Genomic DNA, 11,648 nt, shown 5'->3' with positions numbered 1-11,648 from the left:
TTTGATCTTGGTTTTCAGGTAGTCTAATAATTTTCAAATTATCTCTCCTGGATCTATTTTCCAGGTCAACTGTTTTTCCAAGAAGATATTTCACATTGTCCTCTATTTTTTTATTCATTTGGATTTGCTTTATTGTGTCTTGGTTCCTCATATAGTCACTACCTTCTATTTGTTCAATCCTAATTCTTAGGCAATTATTTTCTTCAGAGAGCTTTTCAAGCTGTTGACTTTTTTTCTCATGACTTTTCTGCATCACTATCATTTTTTCCTCTACCTCTCCTACTTGATTTTCAAAGTCCTTTTTGAGTGCTTCTATAGCTTGAGACCAATTCATATTTTTCTGGAAGCTTTGGATGTAGGAACCCTGACATTGCTATCCTCTTCTGAGTAACCCACATCTTTTTTGAAAATTATATTTTTAGTCTTTTTTAAAGCTTGAGCCCTTTATTCAAATGCCCTTAATTATATTGTGGTTGGTAAAAAAAAAAGTATGTTTAATATTTCTGCTTTTATGAATTTTTTTATGACTTTTTAAATGCCCTAACATATAAGGAAGTTCAGAAACTAGAAGTGAGAAGCATAACAGAAAGTATTTGGGTAAAAGTCAAAGGAGAAAGAAATATAAGTGATTTTAGTTATTAGAGTATATTGAGGACCACCTGTACAGAAAAAAAGGAACTAGATGAAGAGTTTGGGGAATATATCACACTCCTACCATATAAACATGCTCTTCTATCACCTAGGCCTCTGCTGTCACTTTCTCTTTCTGATGATAGCAGAACACCTTCTTGACTTAGTGGTAATTTTATCCTTCAAAAGGTAAAGGACTCAACAATGAGAAATTATCTGGATCTAATTCTCTCTAACAGAGAAGAATAGCTTGCAGTGATGTAAATTTTGAAAACTCTGGAGGAAGTTACTACCTCATCCTGGAGTTTGTGATAGAGAAGAAGAAATCAATGCACACTCTGACACATGCCTCAAATGTAGGGAAGGCAGATTTCAAAGGTTCAGAGGAAAAGCAGGTAGAATACTATGTAGGATTTGTCTGTAGAGACAAATATAAATGTATAAGAAACTTACCAGAAAACAAATTTTAAAAAAAGAAATGTATAGAAGATGGAAGAAAATCCAGAATATAGAGGATAAATATGAAAGTTTGGCACAGCACTTTATGGGTTTGCTTTGTTTTTTGTCACAGTCCTTTAAAAAGAAATTCAGGAGAAGGGGCGCAGAGAGGCGTGAGGCGGCCGAGGAGGGACAGGCGCTGAGCGCCGCGGGAGAGGGCACCTGGGTCTCCTCCCTACCACAGCGGAGCATCCTGGGCCGGGCAGGATGGACCTCCACCATTCCGTGACCAGCCGCTACCAAGTGTTTCACAACGAAGAGAATCACCCGGAGACCCCGGGCGTGGAGCAGCCCTCGTCCGTGCAGATCACCCCCCTGACGCCACCGGCTTCGCCTCCTGCCCCTGGCTTGGCCTTCCCCGAATGGAGCCCCTCTCCTCTACCCTATGGCCCGGGCCCGCCGGCACCGAAACTACCTTCGAAAGCGAAGGTCGCTGCGAGCCCTTCCCGGGCCACCCCCTTTTTGCGTAGCCACGTCCCTGCCCACCTATGACAAAGCGGAGCGGGCCAAGGCCGCAGCCACCGCTTCCGGGAAGCCTCCCCGGAGAGAAGATGACTCTCCTCCCAGGGAGGACTCCGCCACCTCAGACCCCGACCAGCTGCGGGTGGGCAACGACGGCATCTTCATGATGACCTTCTTCATGGCCTTTTTATTCAACTGGGTTGGGTTTTGCTTATCCTTTTGCACCAACCATCGCAGGCAGGTACCGTGCCCTGTGTGGATTCGGCCTCTCCTTGACCATGTGAATCCTCATCGTCGGGTTCTCTGATTACTTCAACGGGTACTTCAACGGACAGTACTGGCTTTGGTGGCTGTTCCTTTCGATCGGCTTCCTGCTTTTCTTCCGAGGAATTTACAGTTACCTCAAAGTCAGGAACATGTCCAGAAGGTTAGCCACTGCCAACAGAACGGCCTATATCTTCTGCAATTAAGAAATGCCTCGGACGGTCATTTGTTTCCTCTACAGCTGAAATCTCCAGATGATCTGTAATTCTCCAACTTAATGGGATAGAAGACTACTAATAATAGAAGATGGAAGAAATAGAGGCTTCAAAATAAATGACAGGGTGGTTTATATATCAATTTCAGTTCTGTTAATTGTCTTAAATGTTTTATCTTTTGGTCGTTGCTTTGTTTGGCCTGTTTGCTTAGGTAAAAGGGGAGACCCGACATGAAATACCACGGTATAAATGATAGAGGAAGAATGCAGTAAGATTTTTGTTAGTGAGTCTAAGTTATGCCAAAATGAATGTGAAGCCTTTATGTGTAACTGTTTTTAATCTTATAAAGGAATGGTAATCATATCCTATATATAAAATACTTGTTCATGCAAAAAAAAATTTAAAAAGAAATTCAGGAAGCTAAAGCTCAGAATGAGTAGATGCTAGAACAGGAAGCTAAGAACAACAAAAAGGGCCTTTTTAGCTATATTGGTAGAAAAAGGGACATCAAAGAAGGTATAGTGCCTTTTCTTTGGGGTTAATTGGGATTATAATAACTGATAACAAAGAACTACTAATTTTTATTTATGTATTTTTTGGGGGGTGAGGCAATTGGGGTTAAGTGACTTGCCCAGGGTCACACAGCTCATAAGTGTTAAGTGTCTGAGGCCAGATTTGAACTCAGGTACTCCTGAATCCAGGGCCAGTGCTCTATCCACTGCGCCATCTAGCTGCCCCCAGCTACTCATTCTTAATTTCTGGGTTGTTGGTTTTGTTTATTTGGGTTTTTTTGTGAAAAAACAACAATGTTACACTGAGCGTGATGAACCAAAAATGACTAACAGGGAATTTATACTCAAGGTAAGGAGAAAATAAAAGAATACCTAGTTGGCCTGTATGAATTCAAGCCACCTGGCCCAGATGATTTTATATCTTCCATCCTGAAATAACTGGTAGTTATGATATTTGAAAGCTCTTGGAAAGTAGCAGAGATAACCCCCCCCCAAATTGAAGAAGGGCAAAAGTCATCCCGCTTTTCAAAAAAGAAGTCCATATTAATGAGGTCAAAAATGGCCAAACAAGATGGCTCAGGGCATTGCTCCACCTTTTGGTGGTCTTTCTATATATTGCAGAGTTGCCTGATGGACCCAGGAGATGCCTCAACCTCACAAGGTTGCCACCAAGTCTACTAATGTCCATCTCAGAATCACTTGCCTATGCTTGGGGAAGGGGAGTCAAAGGGAATGGATAGTTAGATATAGCTATTGATATGTGTGTGTGTGTGTGTGTGTGTGTATACGTATACATATATTCATATTCTAGCTGTCATGCTCAATCAGTAACCATTTCTACTAGAGCGGGGCAAGGTGTCAGGAGATAAACCAATGAGTTTATCTTCTAATCTTGGCACAATTCTAGAATACATTGTTAAGGGATAGTTTGAGCATTTAGAAAGAAAGCCTTAATCATTAAAACAAGCATTGATTTATCAAGAACAGATCATATCAGAGTTAGCTCTTTTCCTTTTCCACTAGGGTAAATAAACTAGAGGGTAGCTAGGTGCACAGTGGATAGAATGCCTGGCCTGGCATAAATTCAAATCTGTCCTCAGACACTTAATAGCTGTGTGACCCTGGGCAAGTCACTTAACCCTATTTGCCTCAGTTTTCTCATCTGCAAAATGAACTGGAGGAGGAAATGTCAGACCACTCCAGTAGCTTTGCCAAGAAAACCCCAAATGGAACTAGTGAAGAAACAACAAAGTGTAGTCAATAGAGAGCCAGCTTCAAAGTTTGGAAGATCTGGGTTTCACTTCTACCTTTGAAGTATAGTGGCTTTGACACTTAACTCTCTGTATCCTCTGTGACTCTGAACCTATCATTTGCAGAGCAAATGCTAATCTGCATCAGCAAAGGGAGTAGCTTAGCTAGTAGTTTCCAATGCCAAAGAAACTGTAGACCTGATTTTTTAAAAAATCAAAATAAAGCTATGCTGGTGGAACTGAGAAATGCTGGAAGAATGGTAGACTTGTATTTCAGCCAATAATGGAGAGTTAAAGGCTTGAAGATAGTTTAGTTAAGTGACTTTAGAACTGATTCTATGGCTTGAGTCAGAGAGCTCTAATGTCTAGATGACTCTAGAGACTCTATTGTCTAATGTCAAGTTAAGAGGAGCTGTAGTAGAGAGCTTCAGGAGTTGGCTTTGGCCCTGTGGCCTTACTATATCAAATTTGAAGACAGCATGAAACTAACATTTTGGATAACATAATTTTAAATCTTAAAGGTCTCAACAAGCTAGAAAGATGGGCCCAATTGTAGTAAGACTAAGTTTAAAAAATCAACTTCACAAATAAAAGATTGGGGAGACATCAATTAATCAACACATTTATTAACCACCTCCTATTGTGCCAGACACTGTCAGGTACTGGGGATACAAGACACAAAATGAAACATTCTTTTTTACTCTCAAGGAATCTATATTCCATATTGTCTCTAATATGAACATATAAATATAAACAAGAAAAATATGTCAGTTAAATACAAGGTAGTTAGCAAGGGAGGGCACTTGAAGTTGGGGAGATCAGAAAAAGCTTGGGGAAATCAGATGACTGTTGAGTTGCATCTTGAAGGAAGTGGGATATTCTAGTAGGTGGGGATGAGAAAAGAGTTCATTATAGGCACAGAATGCAGGTGACTAGTGCAAAGTTACAGAGATGAAGAATGGAGGAGTGCTATTTGTGGAAAATGTAGAAAAGGCAACCTTGACTGGATTGTAAAATGCTGTTAAAGTAGTTATATGTAATTAGAATGGAAAGATAGATTGAAACAAGATTGTGAAAGTCTTTAAAAGCCCAAACAGAAGAGTTTACATTTTTACACCCTAGATAATAAGGAACCACTGGAATTTATTGAATGGGGAAATAACATGCTTAGAGCTATACTTAAAGAAAATTGCTTTGGTAGCTATTTGGAGGACTACTTAGAGTGATGAAAGACTTAAGTCAGGGAAACAAATTAGGAGACTATTGTAACAGTCCAGGTGAGAGGTAATGAAAGCCTAAAATAAGGTTGTAGAGAGAAGAGTACAGATGCTAGAGATGCTGGGAGGGTAGAAATAGCAAGCTTTCACCACTAATTAGATATGTAGGCTGAGGGAGAGTAAGGGTTGGGGAATAACAGTGAGGTTAGGGACCTGGGAGACTGAAAGAATGATGGTGCCTACAAGAAAAAGTAGAAAAATTCAGTGGATATAGACAACAATTTATCTGAAAAAAGATCTGAGGATCCTGGTGGCTGCAACCTCAATATGATTTGACAGTATAACATGGGGGCCAAAATGTGTTAATACTATCTTAAGATGAATTAAGAGACCCTATATGTCTAAAAGGAAAGTGGGAGTTGTTGTACTGTTGTACTCTGCCTTTGGCAGACTACATCTGGAGTAGTGTTCAGTTCTGGGTGTTCCATTTTAGTATGGACATTGAGAGGTTCAAGTTCAACCAGAACCAGGAAAGCAGGGAGTGGACTGGAAATCCTATCATATAAGGATTGATTTAAAGAACTGAGGCTGTTTACCCTGGAGAACAGCATATTTAGCGGGGCCATGATAGCTGTCCCCAAATATGTGAATAACTCTCATTTAGAAGAGGGATTGGATCTGGGATTAGGATCTGCTTGATCCCAAAGGGAAGAATGATAAGTAATGGCTGGAAGCAGCAAAAAGAAAGATTTAGGCTTTATTGTTAAGAAAAATTTCCATTTTTCCTTTCTCCTTGGAGCCAGTAGCGGTCTGTCCTATCTTCAACCATGGCAAAAATCAAGGCCAGGGATCTTCACGGGAAGCAGAAGGAGGAGCCACTTAAGCAGTTAGATGATTTAAAGGTAGATCTTTCCCAATTGAAAGTGGCTAAAGTCACTGGATGAGCTGCATCCAAGCTATCTAAGATCCGAGTTGTCTGAAAATCTATTGCCCAAATCCTGACTGTCATCAACCAGACACAGAAAGAGAACCTCAGGAAATTCTATAAGGGCAAGAAATACAAGCCCCTGGACCTTTGGCCCAAGAAGACCCGTGCCATGCGCCACAGGCTTAATAAGCAGGAGGAAAGCCTGAGACCAAAAAAGAGCAGAGGAAGGAATGCCTGTACCCTCTTTGGAAATTTGCTGTTAAGGCATAATTTGTTGAAGTGCTAAATAAAAAGACAAATTGTTATTAGAAAAAGAAAAAGAAAAAAATTCCTAACAATAAAAGTTGTCTAAAACTGGGAACAATCTTTGTTAGGAGAAGGCCCGATATCAGCACTCTGTTGGTTCAGGATTGATTTGGGGGACCAAATAAGATACTTGTGAACTGTTAATCACTTAATAAAGGGAAGTTTACTTTGCCCTAACACAGCAAGGGTATGTATCAGGAGAAAAGTGTCATTTAGCTTTTACAGGCATAGTATCCCTCAGCTCCATATACAGATGAGTCTGATCAACAGGAATAAGCTACGGTGACTGTCATGCTCATAGATAACCAGGAAGTGGTATCAAGGGAGGCAGGGGCCAATCAGATCCTGGGAACAGCTTTGTAACCTTTTAGGAAAAACTTCCAACTTTCCCAGTTGCAGGAAAATGGGAAGAACCCTAGTCCTATCACAAGGAGGTACTGGGTTGCTCCTCCCTGGAGGGGAATAAAGATTGAATCACCCCTTGTGATCAGTATTGTAGAAGTTCTTAGTCAGGTCCACCTTGTGTTAAATGGCCTCTGAAGGGTTTCCAACTCCACAATTTGCTAATCCTTCAAATGGATGATCTCTAAGGTTCCTTCTTGCTCTGACATCTTATGGTCACTGGAACATAGGTCAAGAGCTAGATGGGACTGCAAGGCCATCGCATCTAATCCTATCATCTCAAAGATCCAGAAAGAGGCCCAGGGTTGGATTAAGTGATTTGCCTAAGGTCACCCAGGTCACAAGCTTAGAGGGGGTGATTTGAATCTCAGCCCTTTGTCCCCAGAGCAATGCCCTTCCAATTTTATCACAAGACCTCCAAATCTGTCTATTTGTAAGGTGCAGACGACCCCAGAGATGGCCAATCTTCTTTATTTAATGGGCTGCAGGCATTGCCTCAGCAGCAGGAGCAGAAACAGGAAAACATTGCTTTCCTGCTTTATTTTTACCCTCCTTATTTTTCTTCCCCCATCACTTCCCCTAGGTCCTTTGATTAATCACTTGTCATCCACAATGCTGTTGTTAGAGAATTGCACAGGTTTCCACTTTTTCCTTGCTTCTCCAAGGAGTCCCCCCAAAATCTGTTCATTTTTTCCCAACCTGCTCCTTGATACTTATGTGTGTCAATCTCTCTCTCTCTCTCTCTCTCTCTCTCTCTCTCTCTCTCTCACACACACACACACACACACACACACACACACACATTCTTCCTTCCTTTCTTTTTTCTTTCTTTCTTTCCTTCCTTCTTTTTTGGAAAAATTAAAATTCTCCAAAGGACCTAGCCAATTGCCTTTGAATGACCACACAGTGATTTCTGACAAAGATCTCATTCACGGGCCCCAAACTGCACTGATCCAGGCAGGCAGTAGAGAGACAGCTCCTTATGAATCAGCCTGTGTTAAAAGGTCAGTGACTAGAAACCTCCCTTCTCCTCCCAGGATTTTGGATTTAACAGTAACAAGATCTTTGAAGCTATGATATAGAAGGGGAACGAGCTTACTCAAGTGGTTGAGGCTATTAAGTCTTCACTCTCAATATTTTCTGGAGAATTAGTCTGATGCCTTGTGGGGAATGGGGGAAGAAAGGGAAAAAGAATGGATGACTCTAGTACTGAGGAACATGGGTACTAGAAATATTGACAATAGGAGTTGAGACCCAGAAATAGGGTATACAGAAATCATTCTTCTCCAGGAATTCAGGAAGACATCTACTCCCACAGACCTCAACTGTGGAGGGAAGATTGAAGTGGACCCTAAACCATATTCCTTTTCTTCTTTTATTCAATGAATTTGGTCATTTTTTCCTTAGGATTTGGCAAAGAATAGGGATGGGAGATAAAAAAGGATTTTGAGTTTCTCTGAAATTCCACATTATTGGTATAGAGGGCCCATCTCATGTCCACATTCCTATATAGCAGGGGTAGATTCTAAGGTTTCTATTTTGAATGCTTCCTAATTATCTCATCTATCTAGAACATTGTTCTAAATTCCGGGGAAGATCTGAAGATTACATAAGACAAGAGTCTTATTCTCTGAGTTTACTGACTCTACATATAACATATATATCAACAACCATAATACAATTTAAGAAATCTCTTGAAAATCTCTTGAAATCTCTTGAAAAGTCTAACATAATCCCACTGTGTTTCAGGTCAGAGAAAGAGCCCCTTTACAGTGTAAAGTTTGGCCAGAGTCTGGAAGATCATGACCAATCAGTCTATCTACAAGCATATATTTAGGTACCTTCCTTTTGCCGGACATTATCCTTGGTGCTAACAATGAAAAGACTAAAATGAAAAAGAGCCTCTGCTTTCAGTGAACTTAAAGTCTAAAGGGAGAACTACATTTATACATGTAAGTATGTACAAGATAGCCTCTTACTCAGCCATTATGGGTTTTCTATTTTTTTCCATGATTTGAAGATTATCATACTTGAGATTTCTTGGCAGGAGTGTGCTGGAGCCAGCTTGAACTGGCTCTTAAGAGCCAATTCTTAAATTTTCTGTGTGAGTATCTACACCTTGGAAATTGGAAAATGCTACAAATCAGGGCTTGGTTTGTTATTTTGTTTTTTGTCTAGACTTAAGGTTTGGGTTTTGGGGTTTTTTTTGAAAGCCGATTGCCAACATTTATCCACATATTGCTATACAGATGTCCAATTGGATGAGGACTGAAAGGCTATTAGATTTGACAATTTAGAGATCAATAGTATCTGACAACTGGAAACTTTCAGCAGACTGCCCAGATCCCACATATATATTCCAACATAACCCTGAATTTGGCACCAAACCAAATAATTGTCAAGAAATTCGATGAGAAACTACACTGGTTTCTTCTACTCCAGATCTACATTAAATGTTAGCCAGAAGCTTGAGGGCTTGTTGAGAAGGAGGCCACCAGAAGAACCAATGCCATAATATATCAAGGAAAACATTAATAAGTATCAAAAACTCCTGAAAATCTAGAAAATCCCCCCCAAAAGGAGCAAATAACTCAATAACAACATACAAATCTAGACTCAAAGGAAAAAAATAGATTTTCCACAAGTATTTCATGAATACCTAAAAGAAATTAAGCCTGGGTGGTGGGAGGAGAAATACTTAAAAAATGAAATAAAAGGTCTGGAGAAAATAATTGGAAAGAGAATAAATAGCTTAGAAGAGAAAATGGTAAACCTTAAGAACCTAAGAACTGGACCCCCTGAAAACTAGATTAGACCAAACAATCAATGGCTCTATGAGACATCAAGAAATGCTAGAACAAAAAAATATTTTTTAAAACATAGAATAATATAGAAGATATATGATATTAGAAACAACTAACCTGGAAAAAAGGCCAAAGAGAGATAATATGAGTTGCTAGGTGCCCTGAAAACCATGACCTAAAAAAGGTCTCAACACTATTTTAAGAAACCATACATAAAAACTGCTGATTTATTAGAACCAGAGGACAAAGTGAAGATAGGAAGAATCCACTGATATTCTCCTGGGGAAAAAAAAAACAGAAAGGAAAAGTTCCAGGGATATTTTAGCCATGATCCAGAGCACTTATGTCAAAGAAACAATATTATAAGCATACAGAAAGGAGTGGCCATTAGCATGTATAGCTATCCTCCTTTCTTCTATTATTCTTATTACCACCATTCATCACACCTGTCTTTTCAATCTTAGCACCTTTTTACTGCAACAAAAATCTCTCCCCAGTGAAATGGTCTCTTTGACAGAAAAGGGAAACACGGGATCCCTCTAAAGAAAATCCATACATATAAGACAGAACAAAGTGTATGTGTAAGGCCTGAAGAAGGAAAGTGAGGACGCAAGAAAGAATTCCTTTTCATCCTGATTTACTGAGCTTTCTTCACTTCCACCCTATCCCCACATAGAATGGAGTAGAGCCAAGAAGCACCAATATTCTCCTAACCACCTCCTATCAAATCCTGGGTATTGGGCTCTCCTGACTATATGCTTGGGGTCATAATGACTATAGCTATTAAGGATAGGCTAAAGGGTCATTTAAGGATATAGCCAAGGTGGCTGTGTCTTCTTGTTAATATTTCTCAATAGGCATCAGAGTTCTTTTAATAAATTAAAACAGAGTTATAGCCTATGGTCCCCTTCAGGATAGCTTTCCGCAAAATGCACAAATGGGTCTTCTGACCTGAGTTTCCCTCTGTCCCCTCCCCCTTCTACCCAATTACTCTGCCAAAGTACAGTGAATAGAAAAGGGCAAGGGTTGGCGTGGGTCTCTCCATGGCCACTCTGATACTACCATCTCTGCCACAAAAAGCTTTCCTTCTATAAATGTTGCTGACCTCCTTTCCCCCCCTCTGTGTGCCCCTTCTCAAAGCCAAGTGAGGGCCAGAAACAGGGGACTGTGTCCCAGACACTACAGCTATTCAGCCTGGACTCCCAGGACTGTGGTTACATACTAGGCAATTAGCTTCTTTAGGTTTCAGAGCTGTTCCTATTCTCCTCTGATGTAAATCAAAACCAGGGCCCCTCAATTCCTAGAAATTAAGCAGAATGGCAGAGTTTTCAAGTTGGCTTTCAGGATTTTTATGGCAGCACCGGGGACAGGAAGGTTTAATTTCTTCCATATACAATGTCTCCGACCTGTTCTTGCCCAAACAACTCCCTACCAAGCAGAATCTGCCTGTATTTTTTAACACTTGCATACCTCTTGATTTGGATTATATGAGGTGACATATTCAGCTTGCTGGATAAAAAGAGAGGCCCTTCCCTTCCCTTCCCTTCCCTTCCCTTCCCTTCCCTTCCCTTCCCTTCCCTTCCCTTCCCTTCCCTTCCCTTCCCTTCCCTTCCCTTCCCTTCCCTTCCCTTCCCTTCCCTTCCCTTCCCTTCCCTTCCCTTCCCTTCCATTGCCTTTCCAGGACATAACCTCAGACAGTATTACTTGAAAGCTGCTTGTCCTGAAGACTCTGACACAGGTTCCTAGTGGTCTCAATGAGCAACATCCAAAGTCCCTGGCTTGGGTCAAAGACCTTTGCACATTTATTGATATAGTATTCTTTTTATGGGTAGAGTTCCTTTGCTTCCTGTGACCTAAGCCATTTGAGAACATTAACTTTATCTTTTCATATTTTATAAAGTATTTTATACATTAGTGAGTGCTTAATGCACAAATTATTATTATTATTATTATCCTTCAATAGGTCTTTCCTGATTCTCCTAGTTGTTAGTGTTCCATAATTACATATGTACAAATAGATTCATATACAGATGTTCATCTTTAGTACTCAAGGACCAATGACATCGTGATTTGGGTGTTAGGATATAGCATGTTCGACTGTGGCCAAATAAAATAGTTAGATAGTAAAATAGTGGGTCATGGGTAATGTCTTGACTTGTG

General features: G+C 40.3%; 1 pseudogene; it reads left to right on the top strand.

Annotated features, from left to right (window-relative positions):
* Positions 1-1,335: 1,335 nt before the first annotated feature.
* On the top strand, positions 1,336-2,060 carry LOC122744159 (annotated as a pseudogene).
* The last annotated feature ends 9,588 nt before the right edge of the window (positions 2,061-11,648 follow it).

Source organism: Dromiciops gliroides, chromosome 2 (genome assembly GCF_019393635.1).
Source record: "Dromiciops gliroides isolate mDroGli1 chromosome 2, mDroGli1.pri, whole genome shotgun sequence".
Lineage (NCBI taxonomy): Eukaryota > Metazoa > Chordata > Mammalia > Microbiotheria > Microbiotheriidae > Dromiciops > Dromiciops gliroides.
This window is presented reverse-complemented; position numbering and strand designations above follow the sequence as displayed.